Genomic DNA, 19,659 nt, shown 5'->3' with positions numbered 1-19,659 from the left:
AATGAATTATTTTTAATAATAATGCACTGACTGAGATAAATCTTTAACACTTTTGAGAAATTTGTGAGTGGTGTGAAATTTTAATTTATTTACTTTTTCCATTGATTTTGTGGCAAGTGTCCAGAAAACATTTTCTATACACTTCGTTACTTTATATTATTACAAATGAGGCGCTTAGGACTACAAGGGCCTGAAGCTCACCTCTGTCGTGCCACATTTCAGTGAATATCAGGGGAACCAGTGAAGGAAAATTTCGTGAATGTTCATATGTACAATATGAGCGCCTTATAATATAACGATACTTTTATACCTTTGGTCATGCATTAAGATAACAACTTACGTCGCCGTACAGATCAATTGTAGATTCGTCTAGTGGCTGGTTATCAAAATACAAGCGCTTAACTTCTCGAGCAACGGCGCTGCGCTCCTCCTTTTTGACAGGAATAGTGGCGGGTAGAGCTCTCTGAAAGTTCAAGTTGAGCTGTCGCAGGGCTGCTTTGTCCACGTTGAGTACTGTAAACGAGGGACATTACTGCACCACTCAGTAACCAGGATTAAGGACAGTGTTACAACACATGAGATGAAGTGTGATGTTTGAAGTTTTTATTAATAACTTTTAAGACTAAGTACCCTGAATTATTCTACAATTCTGTTTCTGGATTTTAGTGATAATTTATTTACTGTGTTGTGCGCTAGCTTCGAATTTACGATGCGGGTAGCTTTTTTCCTCGTAGTTTCAAGTTTAGTTTTGAAAATGTAAACAAGCTGAGCGGTAGGCACAGGCAATCAAAAATCTGGCTGCCACCAAACAGATAGTGTTGATGGACATATCTTGCTGTAACTAAGAACAAGAAAGTTATTTATTTTGAGTACCAGTGTTCTATGTCAACAGGCCGTCGAAAGTTTAACTAATATTGTGTACTGAGTGTTAAAAAGTGATTATAAATGAAAATAAGTAATGGATTGCCTAAAAAAGTAAGTAAGTCATTCCAATGAAAGAAACCGAACTGCTACACAGATTACGCTGTGTCTCAAGAAAGCCTTTAACTTTGATTTGAAACCTACAGTTTATCACTCATATTTTTCAGTTCTGCTGGAAGCTTGTTCAAAGCGACGCATGCGGAATTTCGAGAATCTTCCTATACAGCGATTACGCAACTGAAAAGCTCTGCCCTGCCTATTTCTATTTGCTTTAGTGTATCCGTGTGAACCAGTGTATCAAATGGTTCAAATTGCTCTGAGCACTATGGGACTTATCTAAGGTCATCAGTCCCCTAGAACTTAGAACTACTTATACCTAACTAACCTAAGGGATCACATACATCCATGCCCGAGGCAAGATTCGAACATGCGACCATAGCAGTTGCACGGATCAAGACTGAAGCACCTAGAACCGCTCGGCCACACCGGCCGGCAATCAGTGTATCCTTTGAACGAAAATGAATAGTATGACTAGGCAGACTCAAATTTGCAAAGAAAGTGATCGGGTGCCTCCTCGTTATGTTTGCTGATGGTTCATTGTAGGTGTGTATTATTCGACATTTAATCAAGAAAACAATGACTTTCTGGCCGTAGCACTTTCAGTTTTGTACTGTCGCCATATCATGTGGTAAAACGAGGAAATATTCGCAGTAAATAGACAAAAGACTAATATGTGTATCATCTTACAGAGACAATGTGCTTTTGTGTTTCCTGTCTGCTTATTGTAATGGGTACGAAAGCTGGAAGCAAAATGGAACTTAAAGTTGACAAAATACGCCGAACTCGAGAAAATATGAACTGATTTCAGTTTTAAAAAATGCGAAATAAGTATTGTAAAAGGTAAACAACTATTAAGAAGCAGTGACGATTAAGTCAACCGATCTCTGTAGATCCCGTTCATAAATCGACGCCCTACATTCAAATATGGATGGGCTACTCGCAGTCAGCGTGGTTTTCATTTTTAAATCTTTCATTCTCAGCTCCTGAGAGGAGGCGGGCTATTCAGACAAACATCCCAACAGGCTGGGAGAGAGGCAGTGGGAATCCCAAGTGGGAATGTCATGGATGGGATTTCCAGTTCAAGCTATGAACGTATGCTAGAGGAACTGAAACAAGAATTATGTAACATTATGTGTGACACGTGAGGGTTATCAGAGGAGCAGCGAAAAACCGAAGACTGAATACAATTAAAATTAGGCCGTTGTGATGTTATACAGGAACAGAGCTGGGAGGAAATTCAGGTGTAGACTTGAAAATTAGATAGAGTATTACTAACGCTGAATTAAGTTCAGACAGAACGTCAAGTCTAAGAAACAAAGAAAATATATTCAAAGAAAATCAATGTAGTCTACGTACAATGTGGTCATATTATGAGGAATGGGAAAACTGACCGGTAAAGAGATAACCGGTATTTGTTTCTATTCGTTTGGTCTCTAATACACAATATCTTTTTCATTATTTACTAGTAAGTGGTTTAAGAAATCAGCATATAAATCTTCCTCAGCTGCTGAGTTAAAATTTTTGCTTTTAAGTAAAACTTTTTTAAAGAAACGAGTGATGCTTATTCGTTAAATTTCCACTGCTTAGAAATACTGGATTATTATAGAAATTCCTAATATCAATCAGCACTACTTTAATAAAAACGCCCACAGTTAGAAAATATCGACAAATACATGACATAAAAATCGGTACAGCGGTGCATAGGCACAAACATAGCTGTCGATATATAGCATGGTCTGTTAGACGTTACGCTCACACTTGCAGTCTGTAAGACATGCCACTATGTCTATACGAAAGTTTCTCGCTCTTGTTGACGGAAATCGATTGTATTGCAGAATGGTAGCATCCCGGGTTTTACTAGGTGCAGTAGCAGTGAAGAATAATGCTGCATAGGCCTTAAGAGATTAAAAATGGGCGAAGGCAGGTCAATTTTCCGACATCACATGTGGAAAAAACATCCACAACGTTCCTAGGAAGACAAGGGAAATATGATTAACATACGAATAATTTTACTGAGGCTTAATAAACTTGGGATAATAAGAGAACCGTGTAGTTTGGAAGTACTATATATTATCCGCTACTTATATTGAAGTAAAATGCTGCATTTCCCTTAAAAGATTAAAAATGCGAGAAGGTACAACAAATCTGCGACATTTTGCCATGAGAAAACATCCACAACTTTCCCCGTAAGACGAAGAAATTGTGGTTAACGTATAAATAATTTTACTTACGTGAATAAACCCCGAGTGATAATCATACGCCGGCCGGGGTGACCGAGCCGTTCTAGACGCTACAGTCTGGAACCGCGCGGTCGCTACGGTCGAAGGTTGGAATACTGCCTCGGGAATGGATGCCTGTGATGTCCTTAGGTTAGTTAGTTTTAAGTAGATCTAAGTTCTAGGGGACTGATGACCTCGGCAGTTAAGTCCCATAGTGCTCAGAGCCATTTGAAGCCATTCCTCGGAAAACAAGAAAAATTTGATTAACGTTCCAATAATATTACCGACGCGGAATGAACGTGGGACAATAAACGAAGCTCTAATTTGAATATTGCTATAGTGTGATAAACTAATATCACATAATAGTGACGATGCAGAGAAGTGACGATCAACTTGTGACCTTCCGACCTAGCTGTTTCCACGCCGTTGGTCGCAGTCTTTGCTGGAGACGAATTTCCTCGACAGATTTAACCTCATGTCGATCGTGATCACCTACTTTCTCACCTTCATCAGAATCTTACAATCTATGTTCGCAGTCATGTTGATTAGCAAAAGTAACAGAAATGAGAAATGGAAAATCAGTTATCCTAGAAACCGGTTGTCTTCCGTGGTATCAACAGGCATGTTAAAGTCGAAACGGGAAGTATCAGTGTTGGCGAAAACCGCCTTCCCTAAACAAACCTCCGCAACAAGCAACATAAGATGATTAATTAAAACAAGTTCCACTACGAAAACGTAATGGAATATTTTAATTCGAATGGTGGTGTGGCCTAAAGAACGAATCATGAGCAGTGGAGTTGCGTAATGGTACAAGAAATGGCAGAGATGACCTGTTACTAAAAGCAAAGGAAAGAAGTTCAAGGTTTAACATCAAATCGACGACAAGGATCTTACAAATGGAACATAGTCTCTGTTTCGGACGAATAAGGAAGAAGCAGGCCGTGTCCTCTTCAAACGAACCACCCCTGAGCGTGCTCTAAGCGATTTACGGATAATCACTGGAAGCTAAATCGGAGTGGCCGGACGTAGTATTGAACCTCTGCCCTTCTGAGTGCTAGTAGAGTGTTTCACCACTAAGTCACTTACCACCGTTACACTTTAATAGAATTCGCTAAGATAAATAGCACGATTGCCCATGAAACACACTTCCAGCAGATAGTAAATACAAAATGATATCGCAAAGGCCCAAATGAAACTCAGAATGGCTGAATTACCTGACTGTAAAACGTAAACTTTCAGGGCTGGAATTGTCACAATTGTTAAAGTATTCTGGGTTGTTACGTGTGCTCAGATGAATTTAATATCGAAACCAATGTTTTAGACAACAGGGAATATTTTAATAAATGGGACTATATTTCATCAAATATTAAATGGCACACTCCCGAACAACTTTGACTCGTAGGAAACAAATGAGATATATACATGCCTTTATGAGAAAATAGCCGCAACAAGCAGGTAGTCAGGAAAATGGATACTGGATTTGTTACTTAACTGACACTGTTAGGTGGAGCTATTCTCAGATAAACTGTAAAATGAGAATTTATATAAGAACAGCACAATTTATAAATTGAATTTAAAAAAAATTCACCATGTAGAGAAATAAGGATTTTACAGACATAGAAGAATGGGCATTTTTTAATTAAATTTCTTACATAAATAATTATAGATGTTTGTCAATTTTTCTAAATAAAAACTTTTTAGCAGTACAACGATTTGATAATACACAGTCAAATTTGATATACATACAGATATTTCTAGTACAAATGATATCTCTGTATCCATACACACTTGATACACATATCCCTTACTGTCAGGCAACAACAGCTGTGGGTTAAGAAACAACTAACTATCAGAGTTCAGGATACATGACGCCATAAGCAATAAGATGAGTGAAAATCTGCTGCATCTTGCATGACATTTAAATTATTACTTCTGTGCTACCAACTCCATAGAATTTTTACACAGTATCGACATATGCCTATTCGTAGACAGTATATATCTGTGCCTCTGTTTTGTATATTTATTCTTTACTACCTAGACATTCCTACAGACGTGTCAGCTTAAGAAAATCTCCGAGAACTGTCAATGCCAACTGCGAAACGCAAACGGCTCTAGATGAAGAAAATATCAGTATATAGAGCTACGAAGAGGCGTTCCCACAGAGACTTTTACAAAATCACGTTGTTGTCATGCAAAGCAGCAGCGCCCAGCTGCCTGGACATGTAACAACATGTAACATGTAACAACATAGGTCCCGAGTTCGAGTCTCGGTCCAGCACACAGTTTTAATCTGCCAGGAAGTTTCATGTAACTACATTGTTTTTAATAAAGATATTAGTTAAAATAAACATTACAGAGAATTTGTAGTTGGTGTACTATCTTTCTCAATTAGGAAACTGTAATTATACGTGGTCCCGGCATAGGTTCGAGTCCTCCATAGGGCATGGGTGTGTGTGTTTGTCCTTAGGATAATTTAGGTTAAGTAGTTTGTAAGCTTAGGGACTGATGACCTTAGCAGTTAAGTCTCATAAGATTTCACACACATTCGAACATTACGCGTTTGTACATTATGCGAATTTCTTTGTATGAACGTTCCAAAATTTCAAAGGTGTTTTCATGAGTACATGGAAATGAAATTGTTTCGATGTTACACTAAAAACACTGTTCATTTTATTTTCGTTTTTGATAGAAATAGCAAAATTAATATCTAAGCAATGGCAGTTTTGTAAGCTAGTAATTAATAGTATAAGAGCTTTGTATCTTATTTGAAATAAAAACACCTCTGCATTTGCAAAAAAGCAACATTTTCACATTCGAAACGATCCGACTTCTGTTTACAAGTGTGCTATATAATGGAAACCATATATACACTCCTGGAAATTGAAATAAGAACACCGTGAATTCATTGTCCCAGGAAGGGGAAACTTTATTGACACATTCCTGGGGTCAGATACATCACACGATCACACTGACAGAACCACGGGCACATAGACACAGGCAACAGAGCATGCACAATGTCGGCACTGGTACAGTGTATATCCACCTTTCGCAGCAATGCAGGCTGCTATTCTCCCATGGAGACGATCGTAGAGATGCTGGATGTAGTCCTGTGAAACGGCTTGTCATGCCATTGCCACCTGGCGCCTCAGTTGGACCAGCGTTCGTGCTGGACGTGCAGACCGCGTGAGACGACGCTTCATCCAGTCCCAAACATGCTCAATGGGGGACAGATCCGGAGATCTTGCTCGCCAGGGTAGTTGACTTACACCTTCTAGAGCACGTTGGGTGGCACGGGATACATGCGGACGTGCATTGTCCTGTTGGAACAGCAAGTTCCCTTGCCGGTCTAGGAATGGTACAACGATGGGTTCGATGACGGTTTGGATGTACCGTGCACTATTCATTGTCCCTTCGACGATCACCAGAGGTGTACAGCCAGGGTAGGAGTTCGCTCCCCACACCATGATGCCGGGTGTTGGCCCTGTGTGCCTCGATCGTATGCAGTCCTGATTGTGGCGCTCACCTGCGCGGCGCAAAACATGCATACGACCATCATTGGCACCAAGGCAGAAGCGACTCTCATCGCTGAAGACGACACGTCTCCATTCGTCCCTCCATTCACGCCTGTCGCGACACCACTGGATGCAGGCTGCACAATGTTGGGGCGTGAGCGGAAGACGGCCTAACAGTGTGCGGTACCGTAGCCCAGCTTCATGGAGACGGTTGCGAATGGTCCTCTCCGATACCCCAGGAGTAACAGTGTCCCTAATTTGCTGGGAAGTGGCGGTGCGGTCCCCTACGGTACTGCATAGGATCCTACGGTCTTGGCGTGCATCCGTGCGTCGCTGCGGTCCGGTCCCAGGTCGACGGTCACGTGCATCTTCCGCCGACCACTGGCGACAACATCGATGTACTGTGGAGACCTCACGCCCTACGTGTTGAGCAATTCGGCGGTACGTCCACCCGGCCTCCCGCATGCCCACTATACGCCCTCGCTCAAAGTCCGTCAACTGCACATACGGTTCATATCCACGGTGTCGCGGCATGCTACCAGTGTTAAAGACTGCGATGGAGCTCCGTATGCCACAGCAAACTGGCTGACACTGACGGCGGCGGTGCACAAATGCTGCGCAGCAAGCGCCATTCGACGGCCAACACCGCGGTTCCTGGTGTGTCCGCTGTGCCGTGCGTGTGATCATTGCTTGTACAGCCCTCTCACAGTGTCCGGAGCAAGTATGGTGGGTCTGACACATCGGTGTCAATGTGTTCTTTTTTCCATTTCCAGGAGTGTATGTACATAAACATGTCTACTCATACTCTACACCGAAACCCTACATCCACTGCGGAAACAATCACTTTCGATTACTCTTAGATTTGTAAATTTATATTCACCACGTTACACTTATTAATATACCAATGTGTTCTTACCAGTAGTAGAATAGAATCTAAATTTTCTAAATAAATAGTTGCTGTAGACCTTCAGAGCAGCTGAAGATGAGCCTGCAGTGCATGAATGCATTGTGAATTGAAAAAATGAAATAAAATTAATAAAAAATAAAAATATAAGAAGTATTGTTACTGAAGGCGGTGAGCACAGAATGCATCGTTGTCAAATTTAAGATGGAGTCATCATGATATGTGCCCAAGATGATTACCTCTGAAATCTGCCTTGTAAGTCTACGAAGATGGCTCCTACCGTCATGTCTCAGTGGACATAATCCAATGTATAACAGTGGCAGTTTAAAAAATGGCAAGTGACATAGTTTATTTCACACATGTTTATTGCATTGTCTATTTACATGACTGTTTAGGCACTTTTTAGCACCACAGGAATATCTGTAGCAGCATATAATTACCATGAGATTCAAAACATGCCGCAGGTAAAATTGTATTTTTTTTTAAATATCCAGAACTGTTTTTTACAGCATTTAAATGACGCCGAGATGTTGGGTTGGGTTGGGTTGTTTGGGGAAGGAGACCAGACAGCGTGGTCATCGGTCTCATTGGATTAGGGAAGGACGGGGAAGGAAGTCGGCCGTGCCCTTTGAAAGGAACCATCCCGGCATTTGCCTGGAGCGATTTAGGGAAAACACGGAAAACCTAAATCAGGATGGCCGGACACGGGACTGAACCGTCGTCCTCCCGAATGCGATTCCAGTGTATAACCACTGCGCCACCTCGCTCGGTCGAGATGTACTGCAAGCAGAAGGAACGGTGGGGATATTATAAACATTTTTCACCACCTGGCGTCACGGCCAGTTTGTCACGTTTTGTAAGTACAAATGCTAACTGTAGTCTGCCACCAGCCCCAGTACACTCCTACGTGCACCGGCGACCGTGAACTCGTGCCCTAGACGACAGTCTCGCCCAGACATCTGCAGGCTCTGACTACACCACACAGACATCTGCTGCCATCCCCAGTCTCCCCTGGCCCACAGTCTTCCTCCAAGCGGTGTGCAGGCGCCGCATACTACAGTAGTTTCTAGCCAAAAACGTGCTTCTGAAAATTCAGAGCTGGCTATCAGTTCACTTTCGACGCGGATTTTTGGGTCATACACTGAAGGGTGTGAAATGTGGCAGACATTTAGGAACAGCTAGTGTTTGCGAGCCTTCGTGCCATCAGCTAGCTACGGAGCGGCGCACCGACACCCAGCAGCCACTTGCCATGTTCTGTATGCCGCTGCACCGTTCAGCGAGTCACCCTGTACTGTTATGGTGCACTTGCTCATAAAGAGGTTGGTTGTTAAGTGAACAACTTATTTACACATATTACAGTCAATAACAGCTGCCGCACATGCTTAGACACAGGCTAGTGATCGTCCGACAGCAGTCTTCTTGGTTTTTTTATGCACAGATAGAGATTTTTCAGCAGCAGGTGTTGCTATTCCTACTCGCTCCGGGGCATTAGTGGAAAGGCAGCGTAATATTTAGATCCTTGTTGGTAGCTAGCCTACCCCAAAATAAATGTGTATGTTTCAGTCTCAACTCTCTCACTGAGATAACCGTATTGATGAATCAAGGCAGAGCAAAGGAAGTTTAAAAGGTCATCCTGCTCTGTGACTTTTATCTGCAAGGTAGATACCACAGTGCTAACATGCACAGTATAATCCACCAGAGTTTCCGTGGCTGCTTGCATCCATCAACAATGTGCACGCTCGAGCTAATTAAGAATGCGTGACGATAAATCCTGTTGTACTGTTATTGCACAATTCCAGAAAACAAACTACCCAAGAACAAGAATACAATGAACAAAGGATAATATAGTATGAACTTTGCACTGCATCGCTATAGGGTTCAAAACCCACAATCACAAGCAAAACATTCACAGCCTGGGGTAACTGATGAATAGACAGCTCCTAAACACCGTGAGGCAAATGTCTGTTCGAGATAGCCAACTTAGCAAGCACGTCAGGAACGAATCTTTTAAAACTCTGGGTATTTACGTGTACCCTCTGAACCTGATCTGACCAACTCACAGCAGGAGCATCACACACTGTACCACCCACTTGCCCATCTAAAGCCAAGGTACATCCTCTGACCTGACTCCTCCAGGAACGTCATTAATTCATTAACCGTATCCTCCTATTCTCTATTAAGCTGAAAATTCCTATGTTATTATTTATGTATATATGACGATGCTGGAGCAGATTTTGTGTTTAGTATTTGACGACATACTCCAGTATATTAGGACATTTGTGTATGAAACTGATCTGAAGACGGTCATTATAGACCGGAACCGGTGGTCCGATAACATAAAAATTTGTGAACATAAACGTGAAGCAAAGCAAATTTATTCTTTTTTCGGGTCGCTGTTCAATACAAGACCGTGTCTCAGCTTGGAGGAAATGAGGCCGGAAGATCGCTCACGTGGTGTTTCGCTCGAAAACATACTAACCTACTAACTTTATCGAGTTGAATGAGTTTGACACCAACTCATTGGATCCGCCGACGAACATCGTGACCAAGGAAAGGGGTCCAAACCCTTGGTCACCTCCGAACTGACAACCCACGCGAGCTACCTTCCAACTCTCCAGTCCGTCACGGTTGTTTTCAGTCTGGCGCTGGTGATCATCTTGTGAGCGATTGTCCCAGTACGCGTGGCCCAAGGACTTACAGATGATGCCACAGAGGCGGCATAAACAATTTTTGGGCAGGGTCCCCGCACACTGCACACGTATTGTAGCTGTTAGGAATCTTTCTCCTAGTTATTTTGGATTTGGGGAGTTCTGTTTCGTTGCTGGATTACAGTTGGTATTCGGAATTTAGGAATTGTGCAAGATTCTTTCCTTGCGCCCTTCTTAGCGGTGATGTTGGGATGCGAATGAGCAGACGTTGCCTCTGGTGGGGGAGGTGCGAGGGAGATTTTCAATTTTTAATTTTACCTGGTCTATTAAGATAATTGTGGATGAAAACTTGTTTGTTGCCCTGCTTCTTGGTTGTTACTCTATTCAGCTAATACCCTTGGTGCTCGATATTAGTTTTGTCCTTCAGAGAAGAGAGCCTTCTGCTATTGCCAGACATCTAACAACATTAATTCTCTAGAAATACGGCTTACCAAGATTGTTCGTCTTACTGGAAATGACCCGAAGTGGTTGTTGGACATTTTAAAGCATTTCCCTGATATTCTTACAAATTAACTGAGGTAACGTACTAAATCAAATACAAAATGCGCTTGGTTGATAATGTTTCTGTATGTTTCCTCTGAAGATGAGAATATTGCGACAGAAGATTAGTGGCATGCTTCGGGATGAGCTCATGAGACCGTCAATTGCACCCTACGCTTCTCTGATATTTTTAGCGCTCAAGCGGCAGGCAAGGATTGCTGACTCGTGATCGATTATAGATCATCTAAGCAAAAGGTCATAGTGGAATCTGTGACGCTCTCCCACCTCCACAACTGTTTCACTTGGTTTTCAGGGCTCCTTAGGTTGGTTGGTTGGTTGGTTGGTTGTTTGGGGAAGGAGACCAGACAGCGTGGTCATCGGTCTCATCGGATTAGGGAGGGATTTGGAAGGAAGTTGGCCGAGTCCTTTTAGAGGAACCATCCCAGCATTTGCCTGGAGTGATTTAGGGAAATCACGGAAAACCTAAATCAGGATGGCTGGACGCGGGATTGAACCGTCGTCTTCACGAATGCGAGTCCAGTGTCTAACCACTGAGCCACCTCGCTCGGTCAGGGCTCCTTATTTTACGATGTTTGATCATAATCAAGCTTGCTATCAGACACCTCTGACTGAACATTCCAAGCATGTTACTGAATTGTAAACAGGCTGGAACCTCTATGAGTTTAATCGAGTGCCTTTAGGGATGTCTACCGGTGCTGTCGTGCTCTCCTGACTGTTAGATCATGACCTGGGCGGTCTAAAATTTAGCTGTGTCTACAACTGCCTGGACGACATTGTAGTGTATAGCTATTCCTTTGATGAACAGTTGTGAGACTTTGAGCATGTATTATTCAGGCTTCGAGAGGCCGGACTGACAGTTAAGCCGTAAAAAATTACCTTGGCCAGGCAGCAGTTTCCTTCAAATGGATCAAATGACTCTGAGCACTATGGGACTTAACATCTGAGATCATTAGTCTCCGAGACTTAGAACTACTTAAACCTAACTAACCAAAGGACAGCACACACATCCATGCCCAAGGCAGGATTCAAACATTCGATCGTAGCAGCAGCGCGGATCTGGAGTGAGCGCCTAGAACCACTCGACCACAACGACACGCGCAATTTCCTTCTTGGGGCACCTGGTGTCGAGTGATGGGATTAGGATCGACCAAGAACGTACTACCGACTAAAGGAAATTTCTTCCCCCAAAGAATAAAAAGGGAGTGGTCAGGTCCGTTGGCATGGCCATTTTTTGCACGACGTTAATTCCCACCTTTGCCCATATTGCCGCTCCTTTTTACAGCCTCTGCAAAAAAAGGGGAGGCCTTCGTCGGGAGGGAGAGCCAACAGTCTGCTCTCGAGGCTTTTAAGACTGCCTTGAGTGATACTCTTGTGCTAGTCACTCCCGATTTTGTCGACGCTTTTAACGCTGGTGTCGCGGCTGCGCTCTTGCAGGGGGACTGTGTGGTGAACGGTGATGGAAGCGGTAACTGTCCTACTAGGGAGACGCCAGACGAATCGCGAGAAGACGTCAACCACAACCAGTACGTAACGCTTCCCCTCATTGGTACAGGGAAGGGGACCCAAGTAACAGATGAACAGGCGCCCCGAGGAGGTCATCAGCTGATCAGCTGCGGAACTCGCATAATCCGTCTATGAGTGTGAGGCCTTAGAGCCCTGTTCACACTGTAGAAATTTAGATTCTATCGCGAGCACAGAAGGTTCGTTCTGGAGATATACAACCAAGCCATAGGTTTGGTTTTGGCGAGGCCTAGAAGGACTAGTAGGTGGGTGGTGCTTGCCCATGGAACTCGTTCCTTCGGTGTTCCATTACTTTAATGATTCTTTGCTGGGACGTCATTTTATTAAGACTGTTATCCCAGTGAGAGAGTTGGGAGTGAAAGGCACACATTTATTTTGGGGTAGCCTAACTACCAGCAAGGACCTAAAAATTGCGATGCAATTCCGTCAGTGGGACGGAGGAGTAGAAATAGCGACACCTTCTACTGAAAAATCTGTCTTTATCTGTGGATAAAAAGACTGATGATAGGCGATCACTAGCATGTGTCGAAGCATGTGCAGCAAATGTTGCTATGGTGCGGCGGCGTGTGACGTGGCCGTCCCTCTGTAAGGATATCCGTCGATTAGTTGGCCAGTTGGAGTTGTGAAACATGGGTAACCTGAATCATAACTCACACAATGGGCTTTTGCAATCGAGCGGGAGGAGTATCCTATGGATCAACTGTTCATCGGTACCAATGAGGGGAATCGTTACGTACTGGTTGTGGTTGACGCCTTCTCCCGATTCGTCTTGCTTGCCCCTGGTGGGGTAGTTATCGCTTCCGTTACCGTTCACCATCTGCCTAGGATCTTCCCCTTGTTCGGGTCACCTAAAGCTCTGGTCAGTGATAACGCCCCCGCCTTCATGCCCAGGGAGTTAAAGAGCCTCTGTTTTGGTAAGGCCATTAAGCATATAATCACCACCCCTTGCTACCCACAACCATCCTTCGCCGAAAGTGTGAAAAGGAAACTGAAGACCACCCTTATTATTTACCCCGCCAAATCTCAGACGAAGTTGGACAGCTCCCTCCCTTCGATTAATTTTACTTTCAATTCTTCTCAGGATGAGGTTTCCGCGGCTGTGTCTCCTGGCCTTATGTTTGCCTGTCCTCTTAATTTCTCTTTAGCAAATTTACTGAAATTTAACCTTGTTTTGCCTGACTCCCGATGTTATTATATGGAATTGGAATAGGGCTAGAAGGAAAATATAGTTAGCTCATCGACGACAGACGAGGTACTACAATCGATGGGGGCAACCATTTAAAGCTAAAGTAGGCAAAGAAACTCGCACCTTGATTTTCAGGATAGAATGGTAATGAGTTCAGTTAACCTGTTTGTTCGTTACCCCGCTACCGGTAGAATCTCCAGGGTCGACGTTAGCTAGGTCAAGCAGAGTTCCGTCCCTCTAAAAGCTTAGAAAATAGGGTGAGGGGTCTTCCGGTTTGAGTGAGGAAAGCTGAGCCATGCTGGCTCGTAACGTTACCTGTTTCGCAGCCTACTGGCGTGACTTCACCGTCATGGCGAGCCGAGAGGTGGCGCTGCGCGAATTCGCGCCGTTGTGAGTTTTTCAGTGATCTATGAATCGAAGACAACACCGGTGTCTATGAGGGGAGAGAGAGAGAGAGAGAGAGAGAGAGAGAGAGAGAGAGAGAGAGAGAGAGAAAGGAAGAGCCAGCCGTTGGTCATGATGCAAGTGCGTGTTGAAACAGTGGTTTACCTTATTCGTGGGAACCATTACGGTGGAAGATTGATCTATGGGGAACCTTGAAATCTCGGTGTTTGGAATGACGTTTTTCTGGTGCATACCATTCATGGGCTAAGCGGATGAGCCCTCGACATTCATGGCGGTTTACGCTGCTTTAACTTTGACGCCGTGCGCGCCCTGCCAGAGCCTAAAGTTTCCTTGTGCATTTGGCTGACACCGAGAGTTGATTTGGGATGGACCGCCTCCGCCCTCCTCTTGCCTCGTATTCCCCTCTAGAATTTTATTAATACTTATGTAAGCGTGTTTTACATAACTCTAATGTTTTACATCACTAAAAAATATGGTTCAAATGGCTCTAAGCAGTATGGGACTTAACTACTGAGGTCATCAGTCCCCTACAACTTGAACTACGAAAACCTGATTAACCTTAGGACATCACACCCATCCATGCTCGAGGCAGGATTCGAACCTGCGACCGTAGCAGTCGCGCGATTCCAGGCTAGAACCGCTCAGCCAGTCAGGCCGGCTTTCCATCTATAATCGTTTCTCTATTAAGGTATTTGTAAATCTAACCAAATGATTAGTAAAAGTTCCTTTGCAAGTCGTGATCAGTGCCCATTACAGTGAACTCATAGTGTGTTTAAGGTTATTTTACAGAGCTGAAGATTTCGGGCCACGTCGCTGTTGTGGAATATTCTCCACTCCTGATGTGCTGGTATCATAGGAGTTTCTGTTCATTTGTGCTTAATTCTGGTTATTGATTAAAAGTATGTTCATGTTTTAATATGTATTGGTTTTAGTTTATTTTTCAGAAGTGTGTTCTGGCCAGTCCTTATTGAGGCCGTTAATGCGAAGAAATTGGTTAACTGCTCGTCATTGTCCTGTCTGATTCTGAGGTAAAGTCTTGTTTGTCTGGTGGCACTTGACAATTATATTACAACAGTACGAATAACGGAAGAGTTACAGTCACGTGGACTTAACGGCACTGGAACTGTTCGTTAAAACAGGAAGGATTTGCCTGATATGCTGAAAAGAAAAAATTCTAGACTTTGCAGGGGAGAATTCGAATTTGCTGTCAGGTCTGGTGTTGCAGCAGTGAAGTGACAGGATAGTAAACCTGCTTGTATACTATCAAATTACCACGATCCCAAACACATTACATCTGTTTTGAGAAGAAACAAAAATGGAAGCAGAAGTGAAATATTCTGCCGATTGGCTGTGGCAGAATAATGGGAGGACTGGATAGATTTGATCAGCTGTGTGAATGGTATGCTGTAGGTCGTCGTTCATGAAAGTGGTGGCACGGACTGTTTTCCTTTCTTGTAGATTTGGCAGTTGTCAATTCCTAGATTATGTGGAAGCTACAGAAGACAGAAGCAGACGAGCTAACATTTAGATTGCACTTGACAAGGCAGCTCATCTCTGGCTTGTCAAGTCGTAAGCGAAGAGGAAGGTCCGTTCATTTTCAGACACTAAAAAGAGGCGTGTCTGAAGTACCGGATGAAGTTCGTCTGGAGAAAGTTGAAACTCATTTGCCTACAATAGGTAGAACAAACAGGAGATACCGCCAATGTAGCACCACGAACGTAGAAAAGAGAACAAAAATAATATGTAGTAACTGTCGAGTACCTTTGTGTGTAGCACCATGCTTCTCGAAGTTTCATAGTGAACTCAATATGTTTTCCCACAAAAATAAAGGGTATACAGTATTTTAAATTACCAAGTCAAGTTACTCCAGAGTTCGGTGGGAACAATAGTTGTAAGCACATTTAGAGACACTTTTCTTCAGTGCCATGAAAGTAAACAAATAGATTGTCATGAAATCAACTCCTAGTTACATCTAGTTCTATTCACTATATGATATGCATTGCAGCTTGTAATGAAGAATGAACATTAAAGATAATATTGTTAGGTAAATCATCTCGAAAATTTAGGCTGCTGAGATAATATAAAGTATTTCCGCTGACAGTGCACGTGTAGGATTATTACTGAAAATGTACAACATGAAGAAAACAGTTTATGTACAGACTTAAGTGTAGTAACCATATTATTTTTGCTTATTTATGGTTGGTGTTTATACTTAGAGGGACCATATTGATATATGTGAATATTTATTTTAGATCTACAAGAACCATTTTGGCGAAGTGCATCCAGATATCTTTGAATATTTATTTTAGATCTACAAGAATTATTTTATGGAATTTCATAGTTCCATGGCAGATGGAGTTCTGGCTAGTTGTGTAGTGAGCTGCTGGGGAGAGTTTACAGAAAATCATGCAGATGATTCACGATTTAGAGACCCTGATTCAAATAATGTGGCTACTACTTCTACATTCTCAAAGGTGACTCACTGACTGTTACTGACTGACTGACTGACAATAGTATGGGTAACAGAGTTTCAAGTGAACCAGTAGGTCAAACTTCAAGTACAGATCCAGCAGTTAGAGAAGATTGTTTGCATGTGCTTGAAGAATGATTTCATGAATGTCGTGAAACTGTCTCTGGTACTGTAGTGGCTGCAAATGTGAATTTACATGTGTGGTTTATAATTGATTGTGAACTCAAGGCCTTTGGGAACCTTCCTCCTTCTGAGGACATTTACTAATGGAAGTGCACGTTCCTAATGAACTGAAAATATTTTTAAGCGTTTTCAACACAGGCTTTGTGCTCCTGCTTCGTTGGTATGAATATTTACCACACCACACCACGCACCAACTCATGGTGGGCTTCGAAATAAATAATAATTTGAGTAATATTATTGATTCCTATTTCCAAAGAATACACACTGACACGTTTTTCTTTATTTTGCGGGATAAAACATTGTGTCACTTACAGGATTACTGGGGAAACTGCATGATAAATTTATACATTTACACTTATTTCCAAGAATGGTACTACCATATTTGCTATACAGCAATTCTCTTTTTTACCTGTGAGTAGAAGCATGAGTTCCTGTCCCTCATGACTGACATTCAATTTATTAGATTTGCAGGGAGTGGACGTTTTTCGCACCAATTTATTCTATTATAATTAAAAATAGTTCATGAAATTACCGTCTTGGTGAGAGTACAACCCATGCTTAAAAATTAGTCCTTCACGAGAGGTGACGCCTACAATCGTCAGCACTGCAGTAAATTTTCCACTGGTTAGTATATCGAAAGGGTCTTGGGTAAGCACGCTGTCTGGCACCCCAGGAGGCTCGATCGATGGTACGAATGGCGCCATTGCCGGTCTCTCCAGTCGCTAAATAAGACTGAATTATTTTTAGCGGCACGTGTAAGACATCAGTTATTTCTTCATATAGGTGCTCCTCCAAAGAATTGTCAGGTACATTTTCTCTGGTGTTTCGGCAGATAGGCCACGCTCCGTGGCAGCCGAAAGTGTCGGTTTATTTCCGCTACAAACAAATTGATTTTTAGTGGAATTTTACGTGCCCCTTGGATAGAGCAGTATCAAACTATTCATTTTAGTAATATGTATTACCAGGGACAGTACACCAGCAGCTATCGAGCAGCGCCACTGCAAGGCGGAAGCAGTTTTCACGGGCCATGACGGTGTTGTCCCGCCTGGAGTTCTTGTTATTATTAGAGTTTTATTGTTCTTATTATACACATAGATGAAACGAATACGCAGTAGACTAATTTCTGGCCTGGTCTATGGGATACTCACGCAAAATTCAGCTTTAAAAACCATTTCGTTTATATCGGAGAAAGGCCTCAATCATTTCGCGTTCTATATAATTTTGGTTGTCTTGCCTTGTCAAGTTCTGCCGGGTATTTGTTTCTTGCCTGTATTTTCTGGTATATTCCATGCTCATATTTTCCATGCCAGGGAGGAAAATCACACTGAGAACCCGAATTTGTGTGTCTTTGTTCCCAGCTAACTGCAACTGACAGCAGAATAAATAACGGTAACCACGGTATTAGTGCACAGTTATCGCTCATCTACGCAAAGTCCTTGTTATGAACCAAAGTGAACTTGGTCATGTAAGACAAAGTTTGCTTTTAAACGAAAACAAACCGGCGCTTTCCGTAGATACTTGGCATCGCGTGAAAGATATGATGAGCAGTATTCGCTTAGTCTGTCTCCAGCTACACATTGCAAAAGCGAAATTGCAAATAGCTGCCGAAAAATGCTAGAAAAAATGCGCATGGCGCCTTTGAGGAGCCATACAGTGTGTATGTTTGCTTTATATATTTATACTGTTTATTTGTTCATTGTAAGTCCTTACCTCCTTCGTAACTGCCTCAGGTGCATGTTCGACGAGTTTTCTTGCCGGTTGTTCCATCAAAAAGGCAACCAGTTCCTCCGTGGTGTTCCCGGTGAAACCCAGGGCTCTGGCCAAGCCGAATGCTCGTTCTCTACCACCAGTACCCATCAGACCTTTGATTGGGACTCCACTTTGACAAATTATACGTTGGAATAAACCTGCAGGTGAATACATTTACAAATGAATGTGTTTAGAGAAAGGATTCTGCCATGAGCAGACAAAACTATCTTCTTTTTAATTTGGCTGCAGCCACAGTCATTGTAAATTTTTTGTATGATGCAGCAACAATCTGTCAGTATAATTTTTATTTTATTATTATACGCTCCAGATTTCGACCTTAGGCTATTTTCAAGAAGAAAAACGTATCTGCTTGTAAAAAGACATCAAACTGGAATGAAATATAAGTCATTGTCGAAAAAGTATATGTGGCCAAACATGCCTTTTTTACTTGAAAAGTAAGTTTTTGTACTTGAAAATGACCTAAGGCCGAAGTCTGAATCGTATAACTATATATAAAAATTATTATAGCCAAATGGTGGCAGTAACCTAAAATAACCGTCTTAGTTTTAATGCCTTCATGCCACAGCGAAGCTTCACCGTGTCTGCCGCTTGATTTAATTTTCTCTTGACTAAGAGGAGAGTTTGTATGATAGTACTTGGAGTTTCAATATTGTGATCATTACATTCATACTATTTTAGCAACAAATATTCCTTAACAGCAGATATTTATGTTTACATAACTGTCCGTCGCCTGCTATAAAAATGATAATCTTATGCAGGTTTTCGTCTACAGTTAAAAGGATTTAGCAATAGTACATGATATTTATAAATTACTTCATGATCATAAGGAGGTGGTGCCATATTAATGGAAAATAAATTCTGTGACGTTTTCCTTTTGTAACTGAGGTATCAGATAATGTTCAAGCATAACCAGGTACCATACGCCAGTTAATGTTGACTTGGAAAAAACAAAGTGCCGTATATCTTTCTACAGCTTACAGCCCAAAAATACATTTACGTTAGGGGTGTCCCGTCCATGTCCAATGACGTGACGTGGTATCTGCTCACCCCATATCCCAACATAATGAAGATTCCCTTTACCGTAGGGCGTTTCCTCACTCAACAGTTTTATTGAGAAACTCACCTTCAGCTTGGATTTTGCTAAACATTTCTACACAAAAGCCTACTCGTTTTCCTTTGTTGTTTCCTCTTAAGGCTTGCAACAATTCCAATTTGTAGTGCTTGAATGACAGGCGTTTCCGTAATACCCTCCACACTATAACACTAGGCTTCGGCCTATTCTATTCTAAGCTGGCACTT

At 42.4% G+C, this 19,659-nt stretch overlaps 1 pseudogene; it reads right to left on the bottom strand.

The window, feature by feature from the left end:
• Window positions 1-316: 316 nt before the first annotated feature.
• LOC126335877 (juvenile hormone esterase-like) overlaps window positions 317-19,659 on the bottom strand; it is a 38,975-nt pseudogene continuing 19,632 nt past the window's right edge.

This window comes from Schistocerca gregaria, chromosome 2 (genome assembly GCF_023897955.1).
Source record: "Schistocerca gregaria isolate iqSchGreg1 chromosome 2, iqSchGreg1.2, whole genome shotgun sequence".
Lineage (NCBI taxonomy): Eukaryota > Metazoa > Arthropoda > Insecta > Orthoptera > Acrididae > Schistocerca > Schistocerca gregaria.
Note: the sequence above shows the minus strand (reverse complement) of the source record. Positions and strands in the feature narration are given on the sequence as shown.